Genomic DNA, 18,036 nt, shown 5'->3' on the forward strand with positions numbered 1-18,036 from the left:
TCATTGTACACATTTGCTGATATTTGTCATATATCTGTGACTTCAATCATGCATTGTAGATTGTTGTGACACATTTGTGACTGTGGTTATAGTTTCAGATTCTAGTTACGTATTTTTGGATTGAAGTATTTGCCACAATAAAGACCACATGTATAAAATGCAAAATTTTGGAGGGAATTCTCGCTTACGGCCATACTACCCTGAGAACGCCCGATCTCGTCCGATCTCGGAAGCTAAGCAGGGTCGGGCCTGGTTAGTACTTGGATGGGAGACCGCCTGGGAATACCAGGTGCTGTAAGCTTTTGCACCGCAAAAAATAAATAAATAAAAATAACTTTGACAAATGTAAGCAAGTATGCGAGCTGCTTTTTTATAAATTTCCACATATTCGCCTGACAGGCTGAGAGCACAAAATGCCAACATTCAGCGTCCTCTGCCTTTGGGTGTTGCTACAGTCTCGCCGTGGACGACTCGCAAATGCGTGTGGCAATTTGCAAATGCGTGTCTGGAGACTTGACTGTGGCTCCGGAGCCACACATTGACCAAAATGGTACCCTCGGAGTCTACAGGTGTAGCAGACATATGACCCGATGCAGTCCGGTTGGGTTGGTGCAGTGAGTGTTTACTAAATAAAAAGTTAATGAATCAATTTTAAAAAATGGTGTTTACTGAATGCAATAAAGGGAAGTATAGTTAATGTCGCAATTAGCAGGTGTGGAGAAGCTTCATTCATTTTTTTTAGCTTCACTGGTTATATCATTGGTTCTTATTTTATTAGTTCCACTTTATTCTTCCATTTATTCCAATTTAATTTAAATAATGTCAAATAAATGGTACATGACCATGGGTGGATAGCAGTGAACGCCCCCCCAAGTTATTGGTGTATATATTGGTGGTACGGGGCTGGTATAATATTAGTGCCCCCATGTAGTCCGAATGTGTAGCTACGGAGCCACACACGTCTCCTGACACGCATTTGCAAATCAGCACACGCATTTGCGAGTCGTCCGCGGCAGGACTGTAGCAAACGTCACCTGTAAGAACACAGCCAATCAAAAGGTCCCGTTTTTACAGGTCGCCCATCTACGGATTTTTGTCCGCATTTAACCATGTGTATGTGCCAACAAATCATTGTACACATTTGCTGATATTTGTCATATATCTGTGACTTCAATCATGCATTGTAGATTGTTGTGACACATTTGTGACTGTGGTTATAGTTTCAGATTCTAGTTACGTATTTTTGGATTGAAGTATTTGCCACAATAAAGACCACATGTATAAAATGCAAAATTTTGGAGGGAATTCTCGCTTACGGCCATACTACCCTGAGAACGCCCGATCTCGTCCGATCTCGGAAGCTAAGCAGGGTCGGGCCTGGTTAGTACTTGGATGGGAGACCGCCTGGGAATACCAGGTGCTGTAAGCTTTTGCACCGCAAAAAATAAATAAATAAAAATAACTTTGACAAATGTAAGCAAGTATGCGAGCTGCTTTTTTATAAATTTCCACATATTCGCCTGACAGGCTGAGAGCACAAAATGCCAACATTCAGCGTCCTCTGCCTTTGGGTGTTGCTACAGTCTCGCCGTGGACGACTCGCAAATGCGTGTGGCAATTTGCAAATGCGTGTCTGGAGACTTGACTGTGGCTCCGGAGCCACACATTGACCAAAAGGGTACCCTCGGAGTCTACAGGTGTAGCAGACATATGACCCGATGCAGTCCGGTTGGGTTGGTGCAGTGAGTGTTTACTAAATAAAAAGTTAATGAATCAATTTTAAAAAATGGTGTTTACTGAATGCAATAAAGGGAAGTATAGTTAATGTCGCAATTAGCAGGTGTGGAGAAGCTTCATTCATTTTTTTTAGCTTCACTGGTTATATCATTGGTTCTTATTTTATTAGTTCCACTTTATTCTTCCATTTATTCCAATTTAATTTAAATAATGTCAAATAAATGGTACATGACCATGGGTGGATAGCAGTGAACGCCCCCCCAAGTTATTGGTGTATATATTGGTGGTACGGGGCTGGTATAATATTAGTGCCCCCATGTGGTCCGAATGTGTAGCTACGGAGCCACACACGTCTCCTGACACGCATTTGCAAATCAGCACACGCATTTGCGAGTCGTCCGCGGCAGGACTGTAGCAAACGTCACCTGTAAGAACACAGCCAATCAAAAGGTCCCGTTTTTACAGGTCGCCCATCTACGGATTTTTGTCCGCATTTAACCATGTGTATGTGCCAACAAATCATTGTACACATTTGCTGATATTTGTCATATATCTGTGACTTCAATCATGCATTGTAGATTGTTGTGACACATTTGTGACTGTGGTTATAGTTTCAGATTCTAGTTACGTATTTTTGGATTGAAGTATTTGCCACAATAAAGACCACATGTATAAAATGCAAAATTTTGGAGGGAATTCTCGCTTACGGCCATACTACCCTGAGAACGCCCGATCTCGTCCGATCTCGGAAGCTAAGCAGGGTCGGGCCTGGTTAGTACTTGGATGGGAGACCGCCTGGGAATACCAGGTGCTGTAAGCTTTTGCACCGCAAAAAATAAATAAATAAAAATAACTTTGACAAATGTAAGCAAGTATGCGAGCTGCTTTTTTATAAATTTCCACATATTCGCCTGACAGGCTGAGAGCACAAAATGCCAACATTCAGCGTCCTCTGCCTTTGGGTGTTGCTACAGTCTCGCCGTGGACGACTCGCAAATGCGTGTGGCAATTTGCAAATGCGTGTCTGGAGACTTGACTGTGGCTCCGGAGCCACACATTGACCAAAATGGTACCCTCGGAGTCTACAGGTGTAGCAGACATATGACCCGATGCAGTCCGGTTGGGTTGGTGCAGTGAGTGTTTACTAAATAAAAAGTTAATGAATCAATTTTAAAAAATGGTGTTTACTGAATGCAATAAAGGGAAGTATAGTTAATGTCGCAATTAGCAGGTGTGGAGAAGCTTCATTCATTTTTTTTAGCTTCACTGGTTATATCATTGGTTCTTATTTTATTAGTTCCACTTTATTCTTCCATTTATTCCAATTTAATTTAAATAATGTCAAATAAATGGTACATGACCATGGGTGGATAGCAGTGAACGCCCCCCCAAGTTATTGGTGTATATATTGGTGGTACGGGGCTGGTATAATATTAGTGCCCCCATGTGGTCCGAATGTGTAGCTACGGAGCCACACACGTCTCCTGACACGCATTTGCAAATCAGCACACGCATTTGCGAGTCGTCCGCGGCAGGACTGTAGCAAACGTCACCTGTAAGAACACAGCCAATCAAAAGGTCCCGTTTTTACAGGTCGCCCATCTACGGATTTTTGTCCGCATTTAACCATGTGTATGTGCCAACAAATCATTGTACACATTTGCTGATATTTGTCATATATCTGTGACTTCAATCATGCATTGTAGATTGTTGTGACACATATGTGACTGTGGTTATAGTTTCAGATTCTTGTTACGTATTTTTGGATTGAAGTATTTGCCACAATAAAGACCACATGTATAAAATGCAAAATTTTGGAGGGAATTCTCGCTTACGGCCATACTACCCTGAGAACGCCCGATCTCGTCCGATCTCGGAAGCTAAGCAGGGTCGGGCCTGGTTAGTACTTGGATGGGAGACCGCCTGGGAATACCAGGTGCTGTAAGCTTTTGCACCGCAAAAAATAAATAAATAAAAATAACTTTGACAAATGTAAGCAAGTATGCGAGCTGCTTTTTTATAAATTTCCACATATTCGCCTGACAGGCTGAGAGCACAAAATGCCAACATTCAGCGTCCTCTGCCTTTGGGTGTTGCTACAGTCTCGCCGTGGACGACTCGCAAATGCGTGTGGCAATTTGCAAATGCGTGTCTGGAGACTTGACTGTGGCTCCGGAGCCACACATTAAGACCAAAAGGGTACCCTCGGAGTCTACAGGTGTAGCAGACATATGACCCGATGCAGTCCGGTTGGGTTGGTGCAGTGAGTGTTTACTAAATAAAAAGTTAATGAATCAATTTTAAAAAATGGTGTTTACTGAATGCAATAAAGGGAAGTATAGTTAATGTGGCAATTAGCAGGTGTGGAGAAGCTTCATTCATTTTTTTTAGCTTCACTGGTTATATCATTGGTTCTTATTTTATTAGTTCCACTTTATTCTTCCATTTATTCCAATTTAATTTAAATAATGTCAAATAAATGGTACATGACCATGGGTGGATAGCAGTGAACGCCCCCCCAAGTTATTGGTGTATATATTGGTGGTACGGGGCTGGTATAATATTAGTGCCCCCATGTAGTCCGAATGTGTAGCTACGGAGCCACACACGTCTCCTGACACGCATTTGCAAATCAGCACACGCATTTGCGAGTCGTCCGCGGCAGGACTGTAGCAAACGTCACCTGTAAGAACACAGCCAATCAAAAGGTCCCGTTTTTACAGGTCGCCCATCTACGGATTTTTGTCCGCATTTAACCATGTGTATGTGCCAACAAATCATTGTACACATTTGCTGATATTTGTCATATATCTGTGACTTCAATCATGCATTGTAGATTGTTGTGACACATTTGTGACTGTGGTTATAGTTTCAGATTCTAGTTACGTATTTTTGGATTGAAGTATTTGCCACAATAAAGACCACATGTATAAAATGCAAAATTTTGGAGGGAATTCTCGCTTACGGCCATACTACCCTGAGAACGCCCGATCTCGTCCGATCTCGGAAGCTAAGCAGGGTCGGGCCTGGTTAGTACTTGGATGGGAGACCGCCTGGGAATACCAGGTGCTGTAAGCTTTTGCACCGCAAAAAATAAATAAATAAAAATAACTTTGACAAATGTAAGCAAGTATGCGAGCTGCTTTTTTATAAATTTCCACATATTCGCCTGACAGGCTGAGAGCACAAAATGCCAACATTCAGCGTCCTCTGCCTTTGGGTGTTGCTACAGTCTCGCCGTGGACGACTCGCAAATGCGTGTGGCAATTTGCAAATGCGTGTCTGGAGACTTGACTGTGGCTCCGGAGCCACACATTGACCAAAAGGGTACCCTCGGAGTCTACAGGTGTAGCAGACATATGACCCGATGCAGTCCGGTTGGGTTGGTGCAGTGAGTGTTTACTAAATAAAAAGTTAATGAATCAATTTTAAAAAATGGTGTTTACTGAATGCAATAAAGGGAAGTATAGTTAATGTCGCAATTAGCAGGTGTGGAGAAGCTTCATTCATTTTTTTTAGCTTCACTGGTTATATCATTGGTTCTTATTTTATTAGTTCCACTTTATTCTTCCATTTATTCCAATTTAATTTAAATAATGTCAAATAAATGGTACATGACCATGGGTGGATAGCAGTGAACGCCCCCCCAAGTTATTGGTGTATATATTGGTGGTACGGGGCTGGTATAATATTAGTGCCCCCATGTGGTCCGAATGTGTAGCTACGGAGCCACACACGTCTCCTGACACGCATTTGCAAATCAGCACACGCATTTGCGAGTCGTCCGCGGCAGGACTGTAGCAAACGTCACCTGTAAGAACACAGCCAATCAAAAGGTCCCGTTTTTACAGGTCGCCCATCTACGGATTTTTGTCCGCATTTAACCATGTGTATGTGCCAACAAATCATTGTACACATTTGCTGATATTTGTCATATATCTGTGACTTCAATCATGCATTGTAGATTGTTGTGACACATTTGTGACTGTGGTTATAGTTTCAGATTCTAGTTACGTATTTTTGGATTGAAGTATTTGCCACAATAAAGACCACATGTATAAAATGCAAAATTTTGGAGGGAATTCTCGCTTACGGCCATACTACCCTGAGAACGCCCGATCTCGTCCGATCTCGGAAGCTAAGCAGGGTCGGGCCTGGTTAGTACTTGGATGGGAGACCGCCTGGGAATACCAGGTGCTGTAAGCTTTTGCACCGCAAAAAATAAATAAATAAAAATAACTTTGACAAATGTAAGCAAGTATGCGAGCTGCTTTTTTATAAATTTCCACATATTCGCCTGACAGGCTGAGAGCACAAAATGCCAACATTCAGCGTCCTCTGCCTTTGGGTGTTGCTACAGTCTCGCCGTGGACGACTCGCAAATGCGTGTGGCAATTTGCAAATGCGTGTCTGGAGACTTGACTGTGGCTCCGGAGCCACACATTGACCAAAATGGTACCCTCGGAGTCTACAGGTGTAGCAGACATATGACCCGATGCAGTCCGGTTGGGTTGGTGCAGTGAGTGTTTACTAAATAAAAAGTTAATGAATCAATTTTAAAAAATGGTGTTTACTGAATGCAATAAAGGGAAGTATAGTTAATGTCGCAATTAGCAGGTGTGGAGAAGCTTCATTCATTTTTTTTAGCTTCACTGGTTATATCATTGGTTCTTATTTTATTAGTTCCACTTTATTCTTCCATTTATTCCAATTTAATTTAAATAATGTCAAATAAATGGTACATGACCATGGGTGGATAGCAGTGAACGCCCCCCCAAGTTATTGGTGTATATATTGGTGGTACGGGGCTGGTATAATATTAGTGCCCCCATGTGGTCCGAATGTGTAGCTACGGAGCCACACACGTCTCCTGACACGCATTTGCAAATCAGCACACGCATTTGCGAGTCGTCCGCGGCAGGACTGTAGCAAACGTCACCTGTAAGAACACAGCCAATCAAAAGGTCCCGTTTTTACAGGTCGCCCATCTACGGATTTTTGTCCGCATTTAACCATGTGTATGTGCCAACAAATCATTGTACACATTTGCTGATATTTGTCATATATCTGTGACTTCAATCATGCATTGTAGATTGTTGTGACACATATGTGACTGTGGTTATAGTTTCAGATTCTTGTTACGTATTTTTGGATTGAAGTATTTGCCACAATAAAGACCACATGTATAAAATGCAAAATTTTGGAGGGAATTCTCGCTTACGGCCATACTACCCTGAGAACGCCCGATCTCGTCCGATCTCGGAAGCTAAGCAGGGTCGGGCCTGGTTAGTACTTGGATGGGAGACCGCCTGGGAATACCAGGTGCTGTAAGCTTTTGCACCGCAAAAAATAAATAAATAAAAATAACTTTGACAAATGTAAGCAAGTATGCGAGCTGCTTTTTTATAAATTTCCACATATTCGCCTGACAGGCTGAGAGCACAAAATGCCAACATTCAGCGTCCTCTGCCTTTGGGTGTTGCTACAGTCTCGCCGTGGACGACTCGCAAATGCGTGTGGCAATTTGCAAATGCGTGTCTGGAGACTTGACTGTGGCTCCGGAGCCACACATTGACCAAAATGGTACCCTCGGAGTCTACAGGTGTAGCAGACATATGACCCGATGCAGTCCGGTTGGGTTGGTGCAGTGAGTGTTTACTAAATAAAAAGTTAATGAATCAATTTTAAAAAATGGTGTTTACTGAATGCAATAAAGGGAAGTATAGTTAATGTCGCAATTAGCAGGTGTGGAGAAGCTTCATTCATTTTTTTTAGCTTCACTGGTTATATCATTGGTTCTTATTTTATTAGTTCCACTTTATTCTTCCATTTATTCCAATTTAATTTAAATAATGTCAAATAAATGGTACATGACCATGGGTGGATAGCAGTGAACGCCCCCCCAAGTTATTGGTGTATATATTGGTGGTACGGGGCTGGTATAATATTAGTGCCCCCATGTGGTCCGAATGTGTAGCTACGGAGCCACACACGTCTCCTGACACGCATTTGCAAATCAGCACACGCATTTGCGAGTCGTCCGCGGCAGGACTGTAGCAAACGTCACCTGTAAGAACACAGCCAATCAAAAGGTCCCGTTTTTACAGGTCGCCCATCTACGGATTTTTGTCCGCATTTAACCATGTGTATGTGCCAACAAATCATTGTACACATTTGCTGATATTTGTCATATATCTGTGACTTCAATCATGCATTGTAGATTGTTGTGACACATATGTGACTGTGGTTATAGTTTCAGATTCTTGTTACGTATTTTTGGATTGAAGTATTTGCCACAATAAAGACCACATGTATAAAATGCAAAATTTTGGAGGGAATTCTCGCTTACGGCCATACTACCCTGAGAACGCCCGATCTCGTCCGATCTCGGAAGCTAAGCAGGGTCGGGCCTGGTTAGTACTTGGATGGGAGACCGCCTGGGAATACCAGGTGCTGTAAGCTTTTGCACCGCAAAAAATAAATAAATAAAAATAACTTTGACAAATGTAAGCAAGTATGCGAGCTGCTTTTTTATAAATTTCCACATATTCGCCTGACAGGCTGAGAGCACAAAATGCCAACATTCAGCGTCCTCTGCCTTTGGGTGTTGCTACAGTCTCGCCGTGGACGACTCGCAAATGCGTGTGGCAATTTGCAAATGCGTGTCTGGAGACTTGACTGTGGCTCCGGAGCCACACATTGACCAAAATGGTACCCTCGGAGTCTACAGGTGTAGCAGACATATGACCCGATGCAGTCCGGTTGGGTTGGTGCAGTGAGTGTTTACTAAATAAAAAGTTAATGAATCAATTTTAAAAAATGGTGTTTACTGAATGCAATAAAGGGAAGTATAGTTAATGTCGCAATTAGCAGGTGTGGAGAAGCTTCATTCATTTTTTTTAGCTTCACTGGTTATATCATTGGTTCTTATTTTATTAGTTCCACTTTATTCTTCCATTTATTCCAATTTAATTTAAATAATGTCAAATAAATGGTACATGACCATGGGTGGATAGCAGTGAACGCCCCCCCAAGTTATTGGTGTATATATTGGTGGTACGGGGCTGGTATAATATTAGTGCCCCCATGTGGTCCGAATGTGTAGCTACGGAGCCACACACGTCTCCTGACACGCATTTGCAAATCAGCACACGCATTTGCGAGTCGTCCGCGGCAGGACTGTAGCAAACGTCACCTGTAAGAACACAGCCAATCAAAAGGTCCCGTTTTTACAGGTCGCCCATCTACGGATTTTTGTCCGCATTTAACCATGTGTATGTGCCAACAAATCATTGTACACATTTGCTGATATTTGTCATATATCTGTGACTTCAATCATGCATTGTAGATTGTTGTGACACATATGTGACTGTGGTTATAGTTTCAGATTCTTGTTACGTATTTTTGGATTGAAGTATTTGCCACAATAAAGACCACATGTATAAAATGCAAAATTTTGGAGGGAATTCTCGCTTACGGCCATACTACCCTGAGAACGCCCGATCTCGTCCGATCTCGGAAGCTAAGCAGGGTCGGGCCTGGTTAGTACTTGGATGGGAGACCGCCTGGGAATACCAGGTGCTGTAAGCTTTTGCACCGCAAAAAATAAATAAATAAAAATAACTTTGACAAATGTAAGCAAGTATGCGAGCTGCTTTTTTATAAATTTCCACATATTCGCCTGACAGGCTGAGAGCACAAAATGCCAACATTCAGCGTCCTCTGCCTTTGGGTGTTGCTACAGTCTCGCCGTGGACGACTCGCAAATGCGTGTGGCAATTTGCAAATGCGTGTCTGGAGACTTGACTGTGGCTCCGGAGCCACACATTAAGACCAAAAGGGTACCCTCGGAGTCTACAGGTGTAGCAGACATATGACCCGATGCAGTCCGGTTGGGTTGGTGCAGTGAGTGTTTACTAAATAAAAAGTTAATGAATCAATTTTAAAAAATGGTGTTTACTGAATGCAATAAAGGGAAGTATAGTTAATGTGGCAATTAGCAGGTGTGGAGAAGCTTCATTCATTTTTTTTAGCTTCACTGGTTATATCATTGGTTCTTATTTTATTAGTTCCACTTTATTCTTCCATTTATTCCAATTTAATTTAAATAATGTCAAATAAATGGTACATGACCATGGGTGGATAGCAGTGAACGCCCCCCCAAGTTATTGGTGTATATATTGGTGGTACGGGGCTGGTATAATATTAGTGCCCCCATGTAGTCCGAATGTGTAGCTACGGAGCCACACACGTCTCCTGACACGCATTTGCAAATCAGCACACGCATTTGCGAGTCGTCCGCGGCAGGACTGTAGCAAACGTCACCTGTAAGAACACAGCCAATCAAAAGGTCCCGTTTTTACAGGTCGCCCATCTACGGATTTTTGTCCGCATTTAACCATGTGTATGTGCCAACAAATCATTGTACACATTTGCTGATATTTGTCATATATCTGTGACTTCAATCATGCATTGTAGATTGTTGTGACACATTTGTGACTGTGGTTATAGTTTCAGATTCTAGTTACGTATTTTTGGATTGAAGTATTTGCCACAATAAAGACCACATGTATAAAATGCAAAATTTTGGAGGGAATTCTCGCTTACGGCCATACTACCCTGAGAACGCCCGATCTCGTCCGATCTCGGAAGCTAAGCAGGGTCGGGCCTGGTTAGTACTTGGATGGGAGACCGCCTGGGAATACCAGGTGCTGTAAGCTTTTGCACCGCAAAAAATAAATAAATAAAAATAACTTTGACAAATGTAAGCAAGTATGCGAGCTGCTTTTTTATAAATTTCCACATATTCGCCTGACAGGCTGAGAGCACAAAATGCCAACATTCAGCGTCCTCTGCCTTTGGGTGTTGCTACAGTCTCGCCGTGGACGACTCGCAAATGCGTGTGGCAATTTGCAAATGCGTGTCTGGAGACTTGACTGTGGCTCCGGAGCCACACATTGACCAAAAGGGTACCCTCGGAGTCTACAGGTGTAGCAGACATATGACCCGATGCAGTCCGGTTGGGTTGGTGCAGTGAGTGTTTACTAAATAAAAAGTTAATGAATCAATTTTAAAAAATGGTGTTTACTGAATGCAATAAAGGGAAGTATAGTTAATGTCGCAATTAGCAGGTGTGGAGAAGCTTCATTCATTTTTTTTAGCTTCACTGGTTATATCATTGGTTCTTATTTTATTAGTTCCACTTTATTCTTCCATTTATTCCAATTTAATTTAAATAATGTCAAATAAATGGTACATGACCATGGGTGGATAGCAGTGAACGCCCCCCCAAGTTATTGGTGTATATATTGGTGGTACGGGGCTGGTATAATATTAGTGCCCCCATGTGGTCCGAATGTGTAGCTACGGAGCCACACACGTCTCCTGACACGCATTTGCAAATCAGCACACGCATTTGCGAGTCGTCCGCGGCAGGACTGTAGCAAACGTCACCTGTAAGAACACAGCCAATCAAAAGGTCCCGTTTTTACAGGTCGCCCATCTACGGATTTTTGTCCGCATTTAACCATGTGTATGTGCCAACAAATCATTGTACACATTTGCTGATATTTGTCATATATCTGTGACTTCAATCATGCATTGTAGATTGTTGTGACACATTTGTGACTGTGGTTATAGTTTCAGATTCTAGTTACGTATTTTTGGATTGAAGTATTTGCCACAATAAAGACCACATGTATAAAATGCAAAATTTTGGAGGGAATTCTCGCTTACGGCCATACTACCCTGAGAACGCCCGATCTCGTCCGATCTCGGAAGCTAAGCAGGGTCGGGCCTGGTTAGTACTTGGATGGGAGACCGCCTGGGAATACCAGGTGCTGTAAGCTTTTGCACCGCAAAAAATAAATAAATAAAAATAACTTTGACAAATGTAAGCAAGTATGCGAGCTGCTTTTTTATAAATTTCCACATATTCGCCTGACAGGCTGAGAGCACAAAATGCCAACATTCAGCGTCCTCTGCCTTTGGGTGTTGCTACAGTCTCGCCGTGGACGACTCGCAAATGCGTGTGGCAATTTGCAAATGCGTGTCTGGAGACTTGACTGTGGCTCCGGAGCCACACATTGACCAAAAGGGTACCCTCGGAGTCTACAGGTGTAGCAGACATATGACCCGATGCAGTCCGGTTGGGTTGGTGCAGTGAGTGTTTACTAAATAAAAAGTTAATGAATCAATTTTAAAAAATGGTGTTTACTGAATGCAATAAAGGGAAGTATAGTTAATGTCGCAATTAGCAGGTGTGGAGAAGCTTCATTCATTTTTTTTAGCTTCACTGGTTATATCATTGGTTCTTATTTTATTAGTTCCACTTTATTCTTCCATTTATTCCAATTTAATTTAAATAATGTCAAATAAATGGTACATGACCATGGGTGGATAGCAGTGAACGCCCCCCCAAGTTATTGGTGTATATATTGGTGGTACGGGGCTGGTATAATATTAGTGCCCCCATGTGGTCCGAATGTGTAGCTACGGAGCCACACACGTCTCCTGACACGCATTTGCAAATCAGCACACGCATTTGCGAGTCGTCCGCGGCAGGACTGTAGCAAACGTCACCTGTAAGAACACAGCCAATCAAAAGGTCCCGTTTTTACAGGTCGCCCATCTACGGATTTTTGTCCGCATTTAACCATGTGTATGTGCCAACAAATCATTGTACACATTTGCTGATATTTGTCATATATCTGTGACTTCAATCATGCATTGTAGATTGTTGTGACACATTTGTGACTGTGGTTATAGTTTCAGATTCTAGTTACGTATTTTTGGATTGAAGTATTTGCCACAATAAAGACCACATGTATAAAATGCAAAATTTTGGAGGGAATTCTCGCTTACGGCCATACTACCCTGAGAACGCCCGATCTCGTCCGATCTCGGAAGCTAAGCAGGGTCGGGCCTGGTTAGTACTTGGATGGGAGACCGCCTGGGAATACCAGGTGCTGTAAGCTTTTGCACCGCAAAAAATAAATAAATAAATAAAAATAACTTTGACAAATGTAAGCAAGTATGCGAGCTGCTTTTTTATAAATTTCCACATATTCGCCTGACAGGCTGAGAGCACAAAATGCCAACATTCAGCGTCCTCTGCCTTTGGGTGTTGCTACAGTCTCGCCGTGGACGACTCGCAAATGCGTGTGGCAATTTGCAAATGCGTGTCTGGAGACTTGACTGTGGCTCCGGAGCCACACATTAAGACCAAAAGGGTACCCTCGGAGTCTACAGGTGTAGCAGACATATGACCCGATGCAGTCCGGTTGGGTTGGTGCAGTGAGTGTTTACTAAATAAAAAGTTAATGAATCAATTTTAAAAAATGGTGTTTACTGAATGCAATAAAGGGAAGTATAGTTAATGTCGCAATTAGCAGGTGTGGAGAAGCTTCATTCATTTTTTTTAGCTTCACTGGTTATATCATTGGTTCTTATTTTATTAGTTCCACTTTATTCTTCCATTTATTCCAATTTAATTTAAATAATGTCAAATAAATGGTACATGACCATGGGTGGATAGCAGTGAACGCCCCCCCAAGTTATTGGTGTATATATTGGTGGTACGGGGCTGGTATAATATTAGTGCCCCCATGTGGTCCGAATGTGTAGCTACGGAGCCACACACGTCTCCTGACACGCATTTGCAAATCAGCACACGCATTTGCGAGTCGTCCGCGGCAGGACTGTAGCAAACGTCACCTGTAAGAACACAGCCAATCAAAAGGTCCCGTTTTTACAGGTCGCCCATCTACGGATTTTTGTCCGCATTTAACCATGTGTATGTGCCAACAAATCATTGTACACATTTGCTGATATTTGTCATATATCTGTGACTTCAATCATGCATTGTAGATTGTTGTGACACATTTGTGACTGTGGTTATAGTTTCAGATTCTAGTTACGTATTTTTGGATTGAAGTATTTGCCACAATAAAGACCACATGTATAAAATGCAAAATTTTGGAGGGAATTCTCGCTTACGGCCATACTACCCTGAGAACGCCCGATCTCGTCCGATCTCGGAAGCTAAGCAGGGTCGGGCCTGGTTAGTACTTGGATGGGAGACCGCCTGGGAATACCAGGTGCTGTAAGCTTTTGCACCGCAAAAAATAAATAAATAAAAATAACTTTGACAAATGTAAGCAAGTATGCGAGCTGCTTTTTTATAAATTTCCACATATTCGCCTGACAGGCTGAGAGCACAAAATGCCAACATTCGGCGTCCTCTGCCTTTGGGTGTTGCTACAGTCTCGCCGTGGACGACTCGCAAATGCGTGTGGCAATTTGCAAATGTGTGTCTGGAGACTTGACTGTGGCTCCGGAGCCACACATTGACCAAAATGGTACCCTCGGAGTCTACAGGTGTAGCAGACATATGACCCGATGCAGTCCGGTTGGGTTGGTGCAGTGAGTGTTTACTAAATAAAAAGTTAATGAATCAATTTTAAAAAATGGTGTTTACTGAATGCAATAAAGGGAAGTATAGTTAATGTGGCAATTAGCAGGTGTGGAGAAGCTTCATTCATTTTTTTTAGCTTCACTGGTTATATCATTGGTTCTTATTTTATTAGTTCCACTTTATTCTTCCATTTATTCCAATTTAATTTAAATAATGTCAAATAAATGGTACATGACCATGGGTGGATAGCAGTGAACGCCCCCCCAAGTTATTGGTGTATATATTGGTGGTACGGGGCTGGTATAATATTAGTGCCCCCATGTGGTCCGAATGTGTAGCTACGGAGCCACACACGTCTCCTGACACGCATTTGCAAATCAGCACACGCATTTGCGAGTCGTCCGCGGCAGGACTGTAGCAAACGTCACCTGTAAGAACACAGCCAATCAAAAGGTCCCGTTTTTACAGGTCGCCCATCTACGGATTTTTGTCCGCATTTAACCATGTGTATGTGCCAACAAATCATTGTACACATTTGCTGATATTTGTCATATATCTGTGACTTCAATCATGCATTGTAGATTGTTGTGACACATTTGTGACTGTGGTTATAGTTTCAGATTCTAGTTACGTATTTTTGGATTGAAGTATTTGCCACAATAAAGACCACATGTATAAAATGCAAAATTTTGGAGGGAATTCTCGCTTACGGCCATACTACCCTGAGAACGCCCGATCTCGTCCGATCTCGGAAGCTAAGCAGGGTCGGGCCTGGTTAGTACTTGGATGGGAGACCGCCTGGGAATACCAGGTGCTGTAAGCTTTTGCACCGCAAAAAATAAATAAATAAATAAAAATAACTTTGACAAATGTAAGCAAGTATGCGAGCTGCTTTTTTATAAATTTCCACATATTCGCCTGACAGGCTGAGAGCACAAAATGCCAACATTCAGCGTCCTCTGCCTTTGGGTGTTGCTACAGTCTCGCCGTGGACGACTCGCAAATGCGTGTGGCAATTTGCAAATGCGTGTCTGGAGACTTGACTGTGGCTCCGGAGCCACACATTAAGACCAAAAGGGTACCCTCGGAGTCTACAGGTGTAGCAGACATATGACCCGATGCAGTCCGGTTGGGTTGGTGCAGTGAGTGTTTACTAAATAAAAAGTTAATGAATCAATTTTAAAAAATGGTGTTTACTGAATGCAATAAAGGGAAGTATAGTTAATGTCGCAATTAGCAGGTGTGGAGAAGCTTCATTCATTTTTTTTAGCTTCACTGGTTATATCATTGGTTCTTATTTTATTAGTTCCACTTTATTCTTCCATTTATTCCAATTTAATTTAAATAATGTCAAATAAATGGTACATGACCATGGGTGGATAGCAGTGAACGCCCCCCCAAGTTATTGGTGTATATATTGGTGGTACGGGGCTGGTATAATATTAGTGCCCCCATGTGGTCCGAATGTGTAGCTACGGAGCCACACACACGTCTCCTGACACGCATTTGCAAATCAGCACACGCATTTGCGAGTCGTCCGCGGCAGGACTGTAGCAAACGTCACCTGTAAGAACACAGCCAATCAAAAGGTCCCGTTTTTACAGGTCGCCCATCTACGGATTTTTGTCCGCATTTAACCATGTGTATGTGCCAACAAATCATTGTACACATTTGCTGATATTTGTCATATATCTGTGACTTCAATCATGCATTGTAGATTGTTGTGACACATTTGTGACTGTGGTTATAGTTTCAGATTCTAGTTACGTATTTTTGGATTGAAGTATTTGCCACAATAAAGACCACATGTATAAAATGCAAAATTTTGGAGGGAATTCTCGCTTACGGCCATACTACCCTGAGAACGCCCGATCTCGTCCGATCTCGGAAGCTAAGCAGGGTCGGGCCTGGTTAGTACTTGGATGGGAGACCGCCTGGGAATACCAGGTGCTGTAAGCTTTTGCACCGCAAAAAATAAATAAATAAATAAAAATAACTTTGACAAATGTAAGCAAGTATGCGAGCTGCTTTTTTATAAATTTCCACATATTCGCCTGACAGGCTGAGAGCACAAAATGCCAACATTCAGCGTCCTCTGCCTTTGGGTGTTGCTACAGTCTCGCCGTGGACGACTCGCAAATGCGTGTGGCAATTTGCAAATGCGTGTCTGGAGACTTGACTGTGGCTCCGGAGCCACACATTAAGACCAAAAGGGTACCCTCGGAGTCTACAGGTGTAGCAGACATATGACCCGATGCAGTCCGGTTGGGTTGGTGCAGTGAGTGTTTACTAAATAAAAAGTTAATGAATCAATTTTAAAAAATGGTGTTTACTGAATGCAATAAAGGGAAGTATAGTTAATGTCGCAATTAGCAGGTGTGGAGAAGCTTCATTCATTTTTTTTAGCTTCACTGGTTATATCATTGGTTCTTATTTTATTAGTTCCACTTTATTCTTCCATTTATTCCAATTTAATTTAAATAATGTCAAATAAATGGTACATGACCATGGGTGGATAGCAGTGAACGCCCCCCCAAGTTATTGGTGTATATATTGGTGGTACGGGGCTGGTATAATATTAGTGCCCCCATGTGGTCCGAATGTGTAGCTACGGAGCCACACACGTCTCCTGACACGCATTTGCAAATCAGCACACGCATTTGCGAGTCGTCCGCGGCAGGACTGTAGCAAACGTCACCTGTAAGAACACAGCCAATCAAAAGGTCCCGTTTTTACAGGTCGCCCATCTACGGATTTTTGTCCGCATTTAACCATGTGTATGTGCCAACAAATCATTGTACACATTTGCTGATATTTGTCATATATCTGTGACTTCAATCATGCATTGTAGATTGTTGTGACACATTTGTGACTGTGGTTATAGTTTCAGATTCTAGTTACGTATTTTTGGATTGAAGTATTTGCCACAATAAAGACCACATGTATAAAATGCAAAATTTTGGAGGGAATTCTCGCTTACGGCCATACTACCCTGAGAACGCCCGATCTCGTCCGATCTCGGAAGCTAAGCAGGGTCGGGCCTGGTTAGTACTTGGATGGGAGACCGCCTGGGAATACCAGGTGCTGTAAGCTTTTGCACCGCAAAAAATAAATAAATAAAAATAACTTTGACAAATGTAAGCAAGTATGCGAGCTGCTTTTTTATAAATTTCCACATATTCGCCTGACAGGCTGAGAGCACAAAATGCCAACATTCAGCGTCCTCTGCCTTTGGGTGTTGCTACAGTCTCGCCGTGGACGACTCGCAAATGCGTGTGGCAATTTGCAAATGCGTGTCTGGAGACTTGACTGTGGCTCCGGAGCCACACATTGACCAAAAGGGTACCCTCGGAGTCTACAGGTGTAGCAGACATATGACCCGATGCAGTCCGGTTGGGTTGGTGCAGTGAGTGTTTACTAAATAAAAAGTTAATGAATCAATTTTAAAAAATGGTGTTTACTGAATGCAATAAAGGGAAGTATAGTTAATGTCGCAATTAGCAGGTGTGGAGAAGCTTCATTCATTTTTTTTAGCTTCACTGGTTATATCATTGGTTCTTATTTTATTAGTTCCACTTTATTCTTCCATTTATTCCAATTTAATTTAAATAATGTCAAATAAATGGTACATGACCATGGGTGGATAGCAGTGAACGCCCCCCCAAGTTATTGGTGAATATATTGGTGGTACGGGGCTGGTATAATATTAGTGCCCCCATGTGGTCCGAATGTGTAGCTACGGAGCCACACACGTCTCCTGACACGCATTTGCAAATCAGCACACGCATTTGCGAGTCGTCCGCGGCAGGACTGTAGCAAACGTCACCTGTAAGAACACAGCCAATCAAAAGGTCCCGTTTTTACAGGTCGCCCATCTACGGATT

General features: G+C 42.5%; 16 non-coding genes across 16 annotated transcripts; all 16 read left to right on the forward strand.

The window, feature by feature from the left end:
* The first annotated feature begins 182 nt into the window (after positions 1–182).
* Positions 183–301, forward strand: LOC148336565 (5S ribosomal RNA). The gene has a single exon (XR_015843968.1). It is a non-coding gene; the product is annotated as a 5S ribosomal RNA (ribosomal RNA).
* A 1,009-nt stretch (positions 302–1,310) lies between these two features.
* Positions 1,311–1,429, forward strand: LOC148336566 (5S ribosomal RNA). The gene has a single exon (XR_015843969.1). It is a non-coding gene; the product is annotated as a 5S ribosomal RNA (ribosomal RNA).
* A 1,009-nt stretch (positions 1,430–2,438) lies between these two features.
* Positions 2,439–2,557, forward strand: LOC148336567 (5S ribosomal RNA). Its single transcript, XR_015843970.1, has one exon. It is a non-coding gene; the product is annotated as a 5S ribosomal RNA (ribosomal RNA).
* A 1,009-nt stretch (positions 2,558–3,566) lies between these two features.
* LOC148336568 (5S ribosomal RNA) lies at positions 3,567–3,685 on the forward strand. Its single transcript, XR_015843971.1, has one exon. It is a non-coding gene; the product is annotated as a 5S ribosomal RNA (ribosomal RNA).
* A 1,011-nt stretch (positions 3,686–4,696) lies between these two features.
* On the forward strand, positions 4,697–4,815 carry LOC148336569 (5S ribosomal RNA). Its single transcript, XR_015843972.1, has one exon. It is a non-coding gene; the product is annotated as a 5S ribosomal RNA (ribosomal RNA).
* A 1,009-nt stretch (positions 4,816–5,824) lies between these two features.
* Positions 5,825–5,943, forward strand: LOC148336570 (5S ribosomal RNA). Its single transcript, XR_015843973.1, has one exon. It is a non-coding gene; the product is annotated as a 5S ribosomal RNA (ribosomal RNA).
* A 1,009-nt stretch (positions 5,944–6,952) lies between these two features.
* Positions 6,953–7,071, forward strand: LOC148336571 (5S ribosomal RNA). Its single transcript, XR_015843974.1, has one exon. It is a non-coding gene; the product is annotated as a 5S ribosomal RNA (ribosomal RNA).
* A 1,009-nt stretch (positions 7,072–8,080) lies between these two features.
* On the forward strand, positions 8,081–8,199 carry LOC148336572 (5S ribosomal RNA). The gene has a single exon (XR_015843975.1). It is a non-coding gene; the product is annotated as a 5S ribosomal RNA (ribosomal RNA).
* A 1,009-nt stretch (positions 8,200–9,208) lies between these two features.
* On the forward strand, positions 9,209–9,327 carry LOC148336573 (5S ribosomal RNA). The gene has a single exon (XR_015843976.1). It is a non-coding gene; the product is annotated as a 5S ribosomal RNA (ribosomal RNA).
* A 1,011-nt stretch (positions 9,328–10,338) lies between these two features.
* LOC148336574 (5S ribosomal RNA) lies at positions 10,339–10,457 on the forward strand. Its single transcript, XR_015843978.1, has one exon. It is a non-coding gene; the product is annotated as a 5S ribosomal RNA (ribosomal RNA).
* A 1,009-nt stretch (positions 10,458–11,466) lies between these two features.
* Positions 11,467–11,585, forward strand: LOC148336575 (5S ribosomal RNA). Its single transcript, XR_015843979.1, has one exon. It is a non-coding gene; the product is annotated as a 5S ribosomal RNA (ribosomal RNA).
* Positions 11,586–12,594: 1,009 nt separating this feature from the next.
* LOC148336576 (5S ribosomal RNA) lies at positions 12,595–12,713 on the forward strand. The gene has a single exon (XR_015843980.1). It is a non-coding gene; the product is annotated as a 5S ribosomal RNA (ribosomal RNA).
* Positions 12,714–13,728: 1,015 nt separating this feature from the next.
* On the forward strand, positions 13,729–13,847 carry LOC148336577 (5S ribosomal RNA). The gene has a single exon (XR_015843981.1). It is a non-coding gene; the product is annotated as a 5S ribosomal RNA (ribosomal RNA).
* A 1,009-nt stretch (positions 13,848–14,856) lies between these two features.
* LOC148336578 (5S ribosomal RNA) lies at positions 14,857–14,975 on the forward strand. The gene has a single exon (XR_015843982.1). It is a non-coding gene; the product is annotated as a 5S ribosomal RNA (ribosomal RNA).
* Positions 14,976–15,992: 1,017 nt separating this feature from the next.
* On the forward strand, positions 15,993–16,111 carry LOC148336579 (5S ribosomal RNA). Its single transcript, XR_015843306.1, has one exon. It is a non-coding gene; the product is annotated as a 5S ribosomal RNA (ribosomal RNA).
* Positions 16,112–17,126: 1,015 nt separating this feature from the next.
* LOC148336580 (5S ribosomal RNA) lies at positions 17,127–17,245 on the forward strand. Its single transcript, XR_015843307.1, has one exon. It is a non-coding gene; the product is annotated as a 5S ribosomal RNA (ribosomal RNA).
* The last annotated feature ends 791 nt before the right edge of the window (positions 17,246–18,036 follow it).

The sequence above is a fragment of the Idiotropiscis lumnitzeri genome, chromosome 5 (assembly GCF_059441095.1).
Source record: "Idiotropiscis lumnitzeri isolate Australia: NSW breed Sydney's pygmy pipehorse chromosome 5, RoL_Ilum_1.0, whole genome shotgun sequence".
Classification (NCBI taxonomy): domain Eukaryota; kingdom Metazoa; phylum Chordata; class Actinopteri; order Syngnathiformes; family Syngnathidae; genus Idiotropiscis; species Idiotropiscis lumnitzeri.